This window comes from Acanthochromis polyacanthus, chromosome 21, assembly GCF_021347895.1.
Source record: "Acanthochromis polyacanthus isolate Apoly-LR-REF ecotype Palm Island chromosome 21, KAUST_Apoly_ChrSc, whole genome shotgun sequence".
Lineage (NCBI taxonomy): Eukaryota > Metazoa > Chordata > Actinopteri > Pomacentridae > Acanthochromis > Acanthochromis polyacanthus.
Genome location: NC_067133.1, coordinates 12,705,667 through 12,718,969, shown reverse-complemented (window position 1 = coordinate 12,718,969; position 13,303 = coordinate 12,705,667). Strand labels below are relative to the sequence as shown.

General features: G+C 35.3%; 2 long non-coding RNA genes and 2 other non-coding genes across 4 annotated transcripts; 3 read left to right on the top strand and 1 right to left on the bottom strand.

The window, feature by feature from the left end:
* Positions 1 to 5,168: 5,168 nt before the first annotated feature.
* On the bottom strand, positions 5,169 to 6,557 carry LOC127531704 (uncharacterized). The gene is made up of 3 exons (XR_007938821.1): positions 6,414 to 6,557; positions 5,577 to 5,685; positions 5,169 to 5,417 (listed from the first exon to the last, which is right to left on the bottom strand). It is a non-coding gene; the product is annotated as an uncharacterized LOC127531704 (long non-coding RNA).
* A 1,961-nt stretch (positions 6,558 to 8,518) lies between these two features.
* Positions 8,519 to 9,676, top strand: LOC110951465 (uncharacterized). The gene is made up of 3 exons (XR_002595725.2): positions 8,519 to 8,601; positions 9,308 to 9,352; positions 9,547 to 9,676. It is a non-coding gene; the product is annotated as an uncharacterized LOC110951465 (long non-coding RNA).
* On the top strand, positions 9,149 to 9,239 carry LOC127531742 (small nucleolar RNA SNORD88). The gene has a single exon (XR_007938835.1). It is a non-coding gene; the product is annotated as a small nucleolar RNA SNORD88 (small nucleolar RNA).
* Positions 9,392 to 9,481, top strand: LOC127531743 (small nucleolar RNA SNORD88). The gene has a single exon (XR_007938836.1). It is a non-coding gene; the product is annotated as a small nucleolar RNA SNORD88 (small nucleolar RNA).
* Positions 9,677 to 13,303: the final 3,627 nt, after the last annotated feature.

Here is a 13,303-nt window from a genome sequence, read left to right as displayed (position 1 = left end):
TTTCATTCACTCGCCTCCCTCAGAGGACTGTTAATGAACTTTGACACATCAGGCTGTGGTTTTGGTTTTTTTTGTTTTGGGTGTTTCTTTGTGCAAGTCTGAGGGAATCAGACATTAGCTGAGTCACCCAACCAGAGTGTGTTTCTGTATTCTGTGTGTTAACAGGCCCGTTAACTCTATTTTACTATTTCACAAAGAGGCACAAAGCAGCACGTCCAGATAAGAGCAGCTTCATCTCTCTGTGCTCATCCCCCCCCCCTTTTGACTCCCCTCCACATTCCCTGGGGATAGTCTGCTCGGCCTCCACAGCTGGAGGACACATCCGGTGGGTGTGTGTTAAAGGCAGAGTATTTTTTTGAAGTCAGAGACCCCTAAAGAAGAATAGTTCACATTCACACGTCCTGCTCCCGGTGACGTAATGCCTCCTGCTATGCTGAACTTGTGAATCTTGCCAGAACATGTCATGTAAAATAAGCAGACAGCTGTGTGTTCCAGCGCTGCAACCTGCTTTTTAGGAAATCCAGCGTTAGTGATCCTATAATCAAAACTGGAAGGACAGGAGACGCATCATGACGGCACTGTGAGCTCCTGTAATTAAAATGATGATGGCCGTACGCGACACAAAATGTCAACATGTGGAGTAAAGGTCCTGATAACTTCACCTTTGGTTCAGGTTTCTGTGGGAAATATTCAGAAATATGAACGAATACAAGGCATTTTTTTTTAAATAAATGGACAAAACTCATTCAGATTTCTTTTTTTTTTTTTGCTATTCTTATAATATACTCATGTAAACAACAGAAACCTCCAAGGCTGAAAACTGTCAAACTGCAGTTCCTCAAATGTCCACTTGAGGCTTCACCAACAGTGAATCAGTCCCTACTGACCTCAATGGTAAAATATCCAACTTTACAGCAGAATTAAACATGGTTGCAGCCTGGAACAAATACAGTTTTGGTCTCTGTAGCTAGCTTACATGCTTGTGATGACTACACAGGAGGTACAGTTTTATATAATTTGATTGTTTGAATTGTTTATAAGGCTTTAAATGATGTAGAATTAAGGTTGTTGGTGGCGTCAAGTTCATTTTTACTTTAACTGGGCGACTGGAGGAGTCATGTGCTGTCATGGTGGCAATGACTAATACGCTTTGAAATCTGATTTCATAACGTTCATCATTTAAAACTCGTCTAAAAGGATGAGATGGGTTCAGATGTTACCAAACCCATATCACTGTGACTTTATAGTTCAAACTGTGTTTATAAAAAGGAAAAAAACTTGAAGTTAGAGAAGCCTGACTGTACTTTCTAGTCGACTTCCTGTCAGTTCTGACATTTGTGAGACATTTCTTTATATTTTTGTACTTACAGGTTGCCATGAGTTCTACTGTTGGTTTCCTATGATCATCTAAGAGTTTGTTCCTGGAAGATGATGGTCCACCACTATCCTTCAGGTTGTCAAAATGTAATGTATGCCATAATCTGATTTTAGTATTTTCAGAATTCTCCTTAGCTGTTTTCTTTGCTTTGATGCAGGCCAATAATTTGACTCTTCTGAAACAGATTAACATCCTTTCCATGACCACAGGATATGTCTTCCAACATGGTTGTTTAAGAAATGAGAAGCTGCTCACTGCATCAGCTAGGGTTAAATAAGTTGTTACAACTGAAACATATTCATCAGTAGTTATCCAGTGGAAGGCTCTTAACTATTTGCTGAGGTAAATCCAAGTGGTGACTTTGTTTTTTGGACAGACAGTGTACTACATCACACAGTAAAAGTCGCGCATGGATCTCAGTGTAACACTTGAAAACACAGACTACTGCATATTACCGAGTAATATTGTTGTATGAATCACCACTAAACTGTATAATCCATAGATTTGATCAATATATTTCTGTTTCCTGATTAACCTCAGCGTGCAGCTATATCACATTTTAACTACAGTTTGTGCAAAACTTCACTACATTTCCCCCCAAACTTCACTTCTGTCTCCCAGGATGCTCAGTAAATACATAATTTATCTCTTCTGTCCTCCACAATGCTCAGTTCTACTAACTTATTCCACAACATCTTGTTGTCTTACACAGTAGTTTGAAGAAGTTTTCAGAGGGTTTACTTAAATAAAAGTAAAGTAAAAATACTCACTACAAGTAAAAGTCCGACATGAAAAGTTCTAGTTAAGTGAAAGTACTTAAGTTTTAGCAGCAAAATGTGAACAGTTCGGTCTCTCTGGATGATATTTTAATGCATATGACGTAATTTTATTATAAACAATAGAGCATCAGTGTGTCAGCAGCAGGTTACTGTTGAAAAAGCCAAATTCTGAGACACAAATCTGTTTTCAGTTTCTCATTAATCTTTGATTTTTAGAGAAAATCTCTTGGATCATTTCAGTATTTATTAAACGGAAACCACGTGAGAAGCTTAGAGAGAAAAATAACTCCTTTGCACGGCTTTGACACTTCCAAACATCTGAAATGTAGTGGAGTAAAATTATACAGAAGCATTAAAGTTTGTCAAAATTCTACCTAAGTGCAGTACTTGAGTAAACATCTCAGATACTTTCCACCACTGTTGTCAGGATTGAAAACTGTGGTGGAAAGAAACTATCCCAACACAAAGATATTCAGTTATTCATAGAAAAATCTGGATTTTTATTGCAAAATCAGACTTTAAAAATACCTTTATTCAAGTGTGGGTAAGCAGGATTAAGAACATTTTTAAAAAGGCATGTCTTCAGACATCCAGTACACTTTAACCTGAGGTCCTCCTTTCTGTTCTCACCTGGTGCACATGGAAATGAGTGAAAACCGTAAAAATTAAGCATTTACCCTTAAGTCAGTAATTATTTTAAGTCATTTCATTCCAAAACGGAACCATTCACTGATGCTGATAGAAAACAACAACTAAACATCCTGGAAGAGGTGAGTCCAACCTTTCTATCAGTCACTCACTGTTTGTTGTGATCTTTGTTGGGTTCAGTTTGGGTCAAATTCTATGAACTGGTGGCTTTTAAACAGAGTTTACAGCTCTGGTTTTAAATTCTGTGGCAGATTTTTTGCTATTTAAAGGCGGTAATGTGTTTTCCTGGTGTGTTCCAGGACCATCTGGTTCATGTAGTCACAGTTTATTTACATCTACGCCTCTGCGTGGTATGAAGTTGTATTTTGAACGTTTGAGTGGAAGTGAGTAGCAAGTTATTGTGTCCGACTTTACACAGAATTAACAGTTAAATTAGTGTTTTAGAGCAAAAATAAAAGCAGCTGGGTTTGCTTGAGTTTCAGCTCTAATTTAAAAGACTGACTGGCTACTGTTGTGTTTCTCTCAACAATATATTATAATATAATATATTTTGAGGTGAAACTGTTCAAATGTGATTTAATTTTGTTGTTTATCCTGTCAGTGAAAGCTGTGAAATTAATCCAGGTACAATACAATTTGTTTGTGCATATTGATGAACAAAATATGTCTCATGTTTAAACAGAAAATGTCCAAATATGTGTAATAAAAAATGAATTGTCTGAATGTAAATTGTCAGTTTGGGAGAATTTATTGTCTTGCCTATTATTTTTTTATTAACTCATAAATTAAATGGTGGTTTCCAGTTAAGATGCATGGAGTTTTGTTATATATATATATATATATATATATATATATATATATATATATATATATATATATATATATATATATATATATATATAAATATGGCATGCCGTTTAGGAAATTATATATATAATGAAAGTCGATATATATATAATGAAACTTGATATATATATAATGAAAGTTGATATATATATAATGAAAGTCGATATATATATAATGAAACTTGATATATATATATATAATGAAAGTCGATATATATATAATGAAACTTGATATATATATAATGAAAGTCGATATATATATAATGAAACTTGATATATATATAATGAAACTTGATATATATATAATGAAAGTCGATATATATATAATGAAACTTGATATATATATATAATGAAACTTGATATATATATAATGAAAGTCGATATATATATAATGAAACTTGATATATATATAATGAAACTTGATATATATATAATGAAAGTCGATATATATATAATGAAACTTGATATATATATAATGAAACTTGATATATATATAATGAAACTTGATATATATATAATGAAAGTTGATATATATATAATGAAAGTTGAGATATATATATAATGAAAGTCGGAATATAGAATGTTCAGATTTTCATTCCATCTATTCAAAGTTTCATTCCATATATTCAGACTTTTTCCTACTGAGCCCTGGAAGGACATGGCAAACAAAAACAGGAACCTTATTGGACATTTGTTCTTCAGATGAGCTCTGCTGTGATTATCTGTCTTCATGGTTGTCACAGGGAACGGCGACTACGTTTGAGAAAACAGGTAATTTTTAGAGATGTTTTGATTCTGAACACTGAACGTGTTAGCATTAGCTTAGCTACTTAGCTTCGACTACATTTGCATCCCTACATAGCTTAAAGGTTAAACACATGCACCATATGTTGATGATAATGATAATATCTATGTTTATCTTTATAGCTGGTCTTAAGGCTAATTACGAGGCAGAGGTCAGCTGCTGCCTGGACACATCCATGATCACGCCACTGGTGGGACACAATTGTACTGGATTTCAGCTGAAGGCTGCTGTTCTGTCCAAACTGAGACATTTTTATTGTGACATACCCTCCACTGTTGTTAGCTTTTGATTCAATAAATTTTTTTGAGATGAGGAAATCACTATTGCATGTTTCTAGTTAAATACCCTATTTTTATGATATATCACTAAAGCATGCACTTTTTATATTTTCCATCAATTTCACCCAAAAGTTGAATAACTATTTGTGAGCAGTGTATGTAGACACATAATAGAAGCACATTTCAATAATATGTCTGCTGCAGTAGTGCAGTTTATCTACCTAGATTGGTGTAACAGTAAAAAAAACATATGCTACTGATGTTTCTGACTAAAATCTGCTTGAAAAGCACAACTGCTTATCTGTCAAAATGTGTGTAACAAAAGTGTGCACTGAACACTGAATAAAGTCTCTGTAGATTATAGACAAAATTTGCATCTCTCATCACAAATTTCTGTTTATTCACCCAAAGTGCATGAGTAAAATACAAAACAGGTGAAGTACTAAAAAAGATTTATTTTCTAGAAAAGCCAATAGTCAACAATGCAGTTTAATTCTGGGACAGTTGCTCCAGCACCGACGCCATGCGTCCCATCAGTGCAACCAAGGTTTTCATTCATCTTCTGGATGTTCTGGAGAATGGCAGAGGTCACGTCTTGGTGTCTTCCGATCTGTTCCAAGAACCGTTCCTCTGACCTCTCCAGATACTGCAGAGGATCCAAAGCAGCTTCCTGGTTCCCTTTTCCTGCATAAAAGCACCAAAAAGTACTAGTTGTCAGTAATTATTTTCTATTTTCATAAACACAGTTAACTTAAAGTAAATGTTCTATTTTGTGATTTTAGGATGGGTCAAAAGATAACATACTGATCATGTTGATGTCTGCATAGTCTAAACAGATCTTACTTGATTTGGTCTGTAGAGAGGAGGACGGCGTGGAGGAGCTGCAGGACGGAACCAGTAAGCTGCAGACTAGTGCTCCTGGTAACTGGACCTCATCATCCAAGGCCGACAACTAAATAAAATGAACAAGACATGCTGTTGATAGCATCTGTAATACAAATGATTTTATCCATTAACTGATTTATTGCTTTGTCCATACAATGTTAGAAAGTGTTACAAATAATACCTGTAATAATTTCCAACAGTGATAAATGCCTTGTTTTATTTTACAACAAAAAACACCAAAAGCATCTGTGTATAAGAAATCAGTGCATTGGATTTCCACATCTGCAAAGCTAGAAAATCACACATCAGAATTTTACCTTGAAATTATGAAAATAGCTGCAGATTACCAGTACTCTTTACTTCATTGTGTTAACTTGATCATTTGAATCAGTTTTTTAGACTTGTATTACTGATACGAAACATAATCAACACATAAATTAAAATGTGTTCGCAAAGAGTTCACTGGTTCTTCAAGGAAAATTTCAATGATAACCATATAGTTCAGTAATATGATTAATGGGTCATTGTGTAACAGCGTGGGAGGTTCTGAATACAGGTCTTGGACTGAAATATTGCTGCTGCTTTCCTCCGGTTTTATAAGGAGTTGTTTCATAGCTTGTTAGCTTACCAGCGGCTAACTGGCTGGCAAACAATAGTTCAACGCCAACCTCTAATCAGTGATCCGGTGTCCGGACCGCGTTAGCTGGCGGAACGTTCATAATACTGATGTGGGACTGTTGTAGCTAGCGTATTCATAGTAGGATAACAGCAGGATGTTGGAGAAATAAAACTTACCATTATCAGGATCGCTGGTCTGCATGGCAGACTCTTAGCGCATCGCACTGCTTGAATGTCTGTGTATTTCAGGCCGATTTCAAAATAAAACTCAATAAAATTCTCGTCCGGGTGAGTGTCCTTCATTGTCGCTTCGCCATACGGACATGTCCCTTCCGGGGCTCGGTAGGAAAAAAAGATTTGATATATATATAATGAAAGTTGATATATATATATATATATATAATGAAAGTCGATATATATATATAATGAAACTTGATATATATATAATGAAAGTTGATATATATATAATGAAAGTCGATATATATATAATGAAAGTTGATATATATATAATGAAAGTCGATATATATATAATGAAACTTGATATATATATAATGAAAGTTGATATATATATAATGAAAGTCGATATATATATATATATATATATATATATATCAAGTTTCATTATATATATATCAAGTTTCATTATATATATATATATCAAGTTTCATTATATATATATCAAGTTTCATTATATATATATCGACTTTCATTATATATATATCAAGTTTCATTATATATATATCAAGTTTCGTTATATATATATCGACTTTCATTATATATATATATCAAGTTTCATTATATATATAATTTCCTAAACGGCATGCCATATATATATATATATATATATATATATATATGTATGTATGTATATATATATGAGACTTTTTTTAAATACTTAAAATTTCCCCTTTCAAACACCAAGCTTTCTAGTTTTATTCCTGTTTGTATTCTGAAGGTTTTTCAGGGAGGTTTGCTCATACATCATTCATAGCCTAATTTAGAGAACATTTTATTCTAACAAAACATGGTGGAAATTGATTGATTTTTTTTCCTGGCTGTATTTTCTGATTTATAGTGATCCAAAAAGATCTATTTTTTTTTCTCTTGTAAAGACATTTGACAAGAATTATGAAGCTGACTTCAACCAGTTTCTATTTTTTTTTCTGTTCTGGAAAATAATTTTTAAAAAATGGGGGAATTTTTAGATGTACAATTGGTCATATTTAAAATTGCATTTAAATAAAAAAAGTAATATAAAATATTATTTTATTTCATCAGCTGGTGAAGTTTCATGGTAATATCTGATAGGATAATTAGATTATTTTACCCATTAAAAAACTGAGGAGTGTCTTTTCTCCCCTCTTGTGGTGACAATCTTGTCCTGCAAGTGAGCTGTACTAGTAAAGTTATAGGAAATATCGTAGTATTACTTCCATTTGATACTTTCAAAGTAAAAGCACAATTGACTGATGTAGTTACGGTCTGTGGCCACCAGAGGGCAGAAATGTGCAAGTTTCACAGACGATCTGTATTGAAACACTGATGCTGACAGAAGTTAGATGAGAAATATGACAGAGTTCTTCTTAAACAGTGAGCAACCGTTTCCTTATTCACTGAAAATAAATTAATAAACACTGATTTTGTTTAATTTCGTTACTCATAATCTGCGTAATATTTATTTACTTACTTAGTTTAGAAAGAAGTCTGACAAATTGCCATTCTTTTATTATACTATTTCATTTCGATTTACAAATTGATTTTAAAAGTTTTTTTCTGTCTTGGCCACATATAATGTTGTTGCTGCTTGGCTGATAACTGGGGTTGTTTTAATTTTGATCTCTGAACAAAGTCGACTTGATATCAACTGTTGGAGCCTTTTCTCTTCGGCAAAGTTCATCTTGTTTTTTAACAAAAGCTACAGTAAACTTTAGTAAATAGATTTCAATTAAACAGCAAAAGTTTGACGTACATTTTTTATTTACGTATTTATGAGTGCGTTCATCATCTCTAGTGTTGTGTCGGCAATGTAAAGCTAACCGGAATATCCTACTTTCTGGAGCTTTTCAGAGCATTCTTACCTCGGAATATCATTTCAAACGTAACCGCTGATGTAGTTTGTTTTACATATATCACTTTCGAAAGAAGGTAAAGATAGGATTACGTTCATTCGAAATAATTTTGTCATTTAATGAGGTAGTTAAACCTAAAAGCAGAAAGAGTTTGGTCGTGTTTTCTGCGCCTGCTCCACTTCCGTCCACCAGGGGGCGGTAATGACCTTTTAAAGGCGATGCAAGCCGCCATGTTGGACAGAAGAAGTGGCTGTCTGTCCACGTCGGACTCGGAGTCTGCAGTAGTGTTTGAAAAGGTAAGATAACTACATATTTAACCTTTATTAACGCTATTTGTAACATGAATCATTTATAGGTGAGCTAATACATTTCTAAGCTTTTCTGCGACTAAATAAGCAGCTACGAAATGCTTCAGATAAGACCTACGTTTAAATTAGGTCCGGTTTGCTTTTGGCTAACAGTAAAGAAAAACAAGGACTGTTTGCTAAGTCGTGTTTTATTCAAATGTTAGCCAGTTTTAGTGGACAGGTTATATGCCGACTTCAACACGCAGATATGTAGCTACGAATCAAATCACATGGTTAGGTACGGAGCACATGCTTTGCAGTGTTTGGCGAATTAACGTTAAATTGTCGTGTTTTTAAAGTGAATTTGGTTTAGCGTGGGATCATCACTGTGGGCCTGTATCCACGTGGTGAACTCGACCACGTGGAGACAGCACTATTAGCATGATGGCTAACAGTATGATGAGCTACTTAAAGTCAGTAAACGTTACAAATCACGAATGACTTGTGTTTTGTAAGTCTTAAATGTCAGTGTTGATCAAATATATTCGAGCAGCAGCTTCTCCCCTGATGACCTGCACTGGGCTCTGAGTCTGTATGGAGACAGCGTGCATCTTTGGCCCTGACAAGCCAGAGTTTCTGAGGAGAAAAAAGTTAAATGTTGCAGGAAATGATGGTGATGAAGACAAAAATAACTAATCTTTTAATGTCTTTTCAGGTCTGTTGAGAAAAGGGGAAAACACTCGGACTGGACTTGAATCAGGTTTGTGTCACTTACTTTAGTATTTCTGCACAATGTACGCCTCTCTGGTGATGTTTTGCACTGGGCTCAGATAATTGGTGGTGACAGAAGTGCAGCTCTGCTCTTGACATGGCAGAGTCTGAGGAGAGTTTAGGACTGCAGGACTGTGATCATCCAGTTTGGATAGTTTTCCTGACTTCTGCTCTTTGTTTCAGGTGCTGGTTTTCCTCCAGACCTCATCTTCCTTCAACATTTTTGACGGTGTGATGTTTTTTTTTTTTGTATTTGTAACATCATCCTGTATTTGCTCTGACTACTTAAATAAAACTTCTCCTGCGTCCTAAATTTGAGTTTTTCCTCACTCTCTCACAAATATCACACTATGTGGTGGGTTCCCAGTTTGGGTTTGTTTCAGGTGCAGCGTTTGTAAATGTGTTGCTTTGGTTGTTTAGTAGATTCCCAGCAGTGAGATTCTGCTACTCAAATGTACCGATTCTGGTTTGACGTGTGAATAAAATTACAAAACCCAAATCTGTCAACACATGAGGTGCTGTTTTTTAACGCAAATTTCTCCTCACTCATCTCTCAGCTCCTCCCAGTTACAATGGAGATCCGATATTTGTTTTCTCACTATGAGCTCCCCAGAATCCTCCTGACTAGTCGAGGTGCATTTAAAGAAACTGGAGATGTCAAAATCTGCCAGCAGGGTGCCTGGGCAAACAGTGGAATACTATTTGGCATTTTTTAAAAAGTGATGGCAGATGTCTGTAAAATTATATTTGTAGCTAACTTGAATGCATTTAATAAGTTTTGACTCCTTGTAAGAGAATAAGTTACTGTTTGTAAAAATGCAGATGTTTGATTTGACCTTTTTATTTATCAGATGGTGAAAATGTTACTGGTATTTACTAGTCCATAATTGAACAACACAGGAAAAATCTGTTAAATGATAAAAATATGTACCATTGTTCAATCCTGATGCATAGTTTTCCTTTAAAATATTTTACTGATTTCTTAAATATGGGAACAATAGCATCATTCTACAGTCAAATGCTGTAAAAGATTGAATTTCATGTTAAAATACATATATGGGTATTTACAGTTTTAGTCTTATGTAAATTACATTTCTTTTTCAGATTTTTACTCGTTAAATCTGCAAAACAAGTTTAACATTTTTGAACCCTTAATGTGCATATTTTTTTTCAAATATGTAAATTAATATTTTTGTGTTTTTCTAGATATAATCTATTTATGCCAAACCAAATAAAGCAGTAAAATGGTCCGTGTACCTATCTGGCAATTGGATTTTCTGTTCTGAAATGGGTATTGAAAAACCAAATGCAAAAATTGAAATACCAAATTTATTCAGACATCACCAGATTAATAAAAGTCATCTTTGGCCTGTACAATTACAAGAGGTGTTCAAAGTGGAGGCCACTGGCTTCCAGAAATTTCTGTTGTGTTGTAGATGTCACTTGTTGATGCTCCATTCATGAGGGTAATGCCGTCTGTTGGGAAAACATCATACAACAGGACGCAGAGTTATGATTTGATCAGAGTTTGAAAGAGGTCTCTATATGTATAGAGGTACTGATACAGTTTTTATTTTCCTGATATGTGTATACGTTATTTTGGCTGATTCGGACTCTGTGAACTTAATAAGAACAATACTGTCATTATAATTGTCGCTCTGAAAGCTTCTTTAGTGAAAACCGGCTGGTGTTCTGCTTTGAAACAAAATGCTGTTGAGGTCTGTGTTTTTAGGTTTAACCCCACAGTTTCTGAATGAACTGATAGTTGTTGTTTTTTTCCTGATCAATGTGGACATTATAACTGATGCTAACATTTACTGATCATATAATCAGCATGACAATATAACAGTCTAACATTCTGACCACCTGACTAATACTGTGCTGGTCCCTTTATGCTGCTAAAACTCCTCTGACCCAGTAGTTCATCAGAAGCTCTGGGGATGTCCTGTGGCTTCTGTGGATCCTGTGGGTTGCAGGGTGGGTCCTACTGAGACCAGGCTGATCCTGGACCATCCCACAGATGCTCAATCAAATCTGTGGAAATGAACAGATTCTATTTTTATTTATTCCTACAGCTGCTGCAGGTAAAGTTCAAGAATGTGGAGGAATTCTCACATCACAATCACAGACAATAAATAATATCTGAAAGTCGGGTTATTGTTGTTTATCAGCACAATACCAGAAGATTCATGTTAGAAATATTCAGAATATCATGATTTATTTAAATTTACCTCCGTAATATGAATGCTCGGTTAAGATTGTGCATTGATATTTATTATGTGAGTTTAGTTGATTAAAGTTTATGACTCTGCACTACAATATTATTTATTATTTAAATTTACATCATCATTATAATATTTAGGGTCAGACCCTACAGTATTGAGACTATGAAATCAAATATTCTCTAAAATGTAAATACACTAAACTAACTTGGATATATTTAAGCGAGACTCTACAACACGTGTCAAACTCAAGGCCCACAGGCCATATCCGGCCCGTAATACAATTATATCCAGCCCGTGAAACCATTTTACATTGATTTATTATTATTAATAATGGCCTGACGATATGAAGCGCTGATAACACACAAACTACAGATCCCATAATGCAGCGCAACAGCTGCCTTGCCAAATGACCTGGGAACATTTCCGTGTCATTTAAGTCAAGCGTCTGTTATTGTCTGCAACCCTATTGTAACGTCAAAGCCAGCCCTTAACAATGGCGAAAAGAAAAGTTGATTCTGAAAACAGAGCCTTTCAAGGTGATGGGAGGCTGAGTTTATGTATGTTGACATTTCAGTCTGTAGCTGCTGAATTCATGGATGAGTCATCTGGCACTAGAGAGGAAGACCATCAAACATCCATGGACATGGACTTCCAGTGTTCCTATTGGCTGTCCAGGTGGCTGCTTGGTGTTATCAGGAACACCTGAGCAGCTCACTGTCTTCCTGCTTTATGTCTGCAGTCAAACATTTCCTCTGCTTCTCTTCACTGAACCTGGTTTGGTTCTGTTGCTTTAGTTTGTTCTTTAGGTGTTGGCTTGCAGCTTCCAGCAATAAAATCCTCTTTAATGTGTTTCTTGGTGTGTTTTAGGGCTTTGTACCTGATAGTTGTTTTGGTAAATGTGGTTCTTTAGCCACAGTTAGCACATGGTGCTAATGTGTGCAGTGATTAGTGGATTTGGTGCAGCTGAGTTGTGTCTTTATCTTGGCTGTAGTGAGTCTTTAGAGGTTTTTGGTCGGACACTTTCTGTATTCTTGTTTGTGAACCAACGTTGGTTGTCCAGAAGGTAAGAGTTCCTGTCCTGATTCTGTTTAAAGAGGTTCTCTGGTAGGCTGCAGGAGACTTTAGCGTTTGGGTTGTGCTAGTTTGGTTTTTGTACGGTTTCATTTGGACAACTATCTTGAGGCCCCTCCATGTGGTTTAGTGAGGTTTTCTGGAACAGTTCTACAAAGCAACCTGCAGCAGAAGAGACTTTGAGAGTTTTTAGGAAGTTCTGGAGACCAGACTTTAGAGCAGCAGAAACATTTGTCAGCAGTTTGAGCAGGAGAAGGTGAGCTTCAGAGTAGAAATGAGAAGGAAACCTTCTTGACCCGTGTCGTGAGGTCCTGTATCAAGAGTTTGAGCAGATTGTGAATAGTCTGTAGTTGTTCGGTCTGAAAGCACCAGAAGAGTTGACTCATTAAAGGAGAAAACAGGTGATATTGTTGGTTCTTCTGTCGCTCTGCAGTTTCCTTAGACTGAATATCAAGTTTCTATTTTAAATGATTTACCGTGTGAGCCCAAGAAGACTTCAATAAACTCCCTCCATCCCCTGAACACAACATATTTTATTACTGTATTAAATCTTTTTTTAAAATATATTTTTGAGTTTTAATCATAGCTTTTTTCTCTTTGCTTGCTTAGTTTTGTCATCTGTGTGAAAGGTGCCAAACAAATAA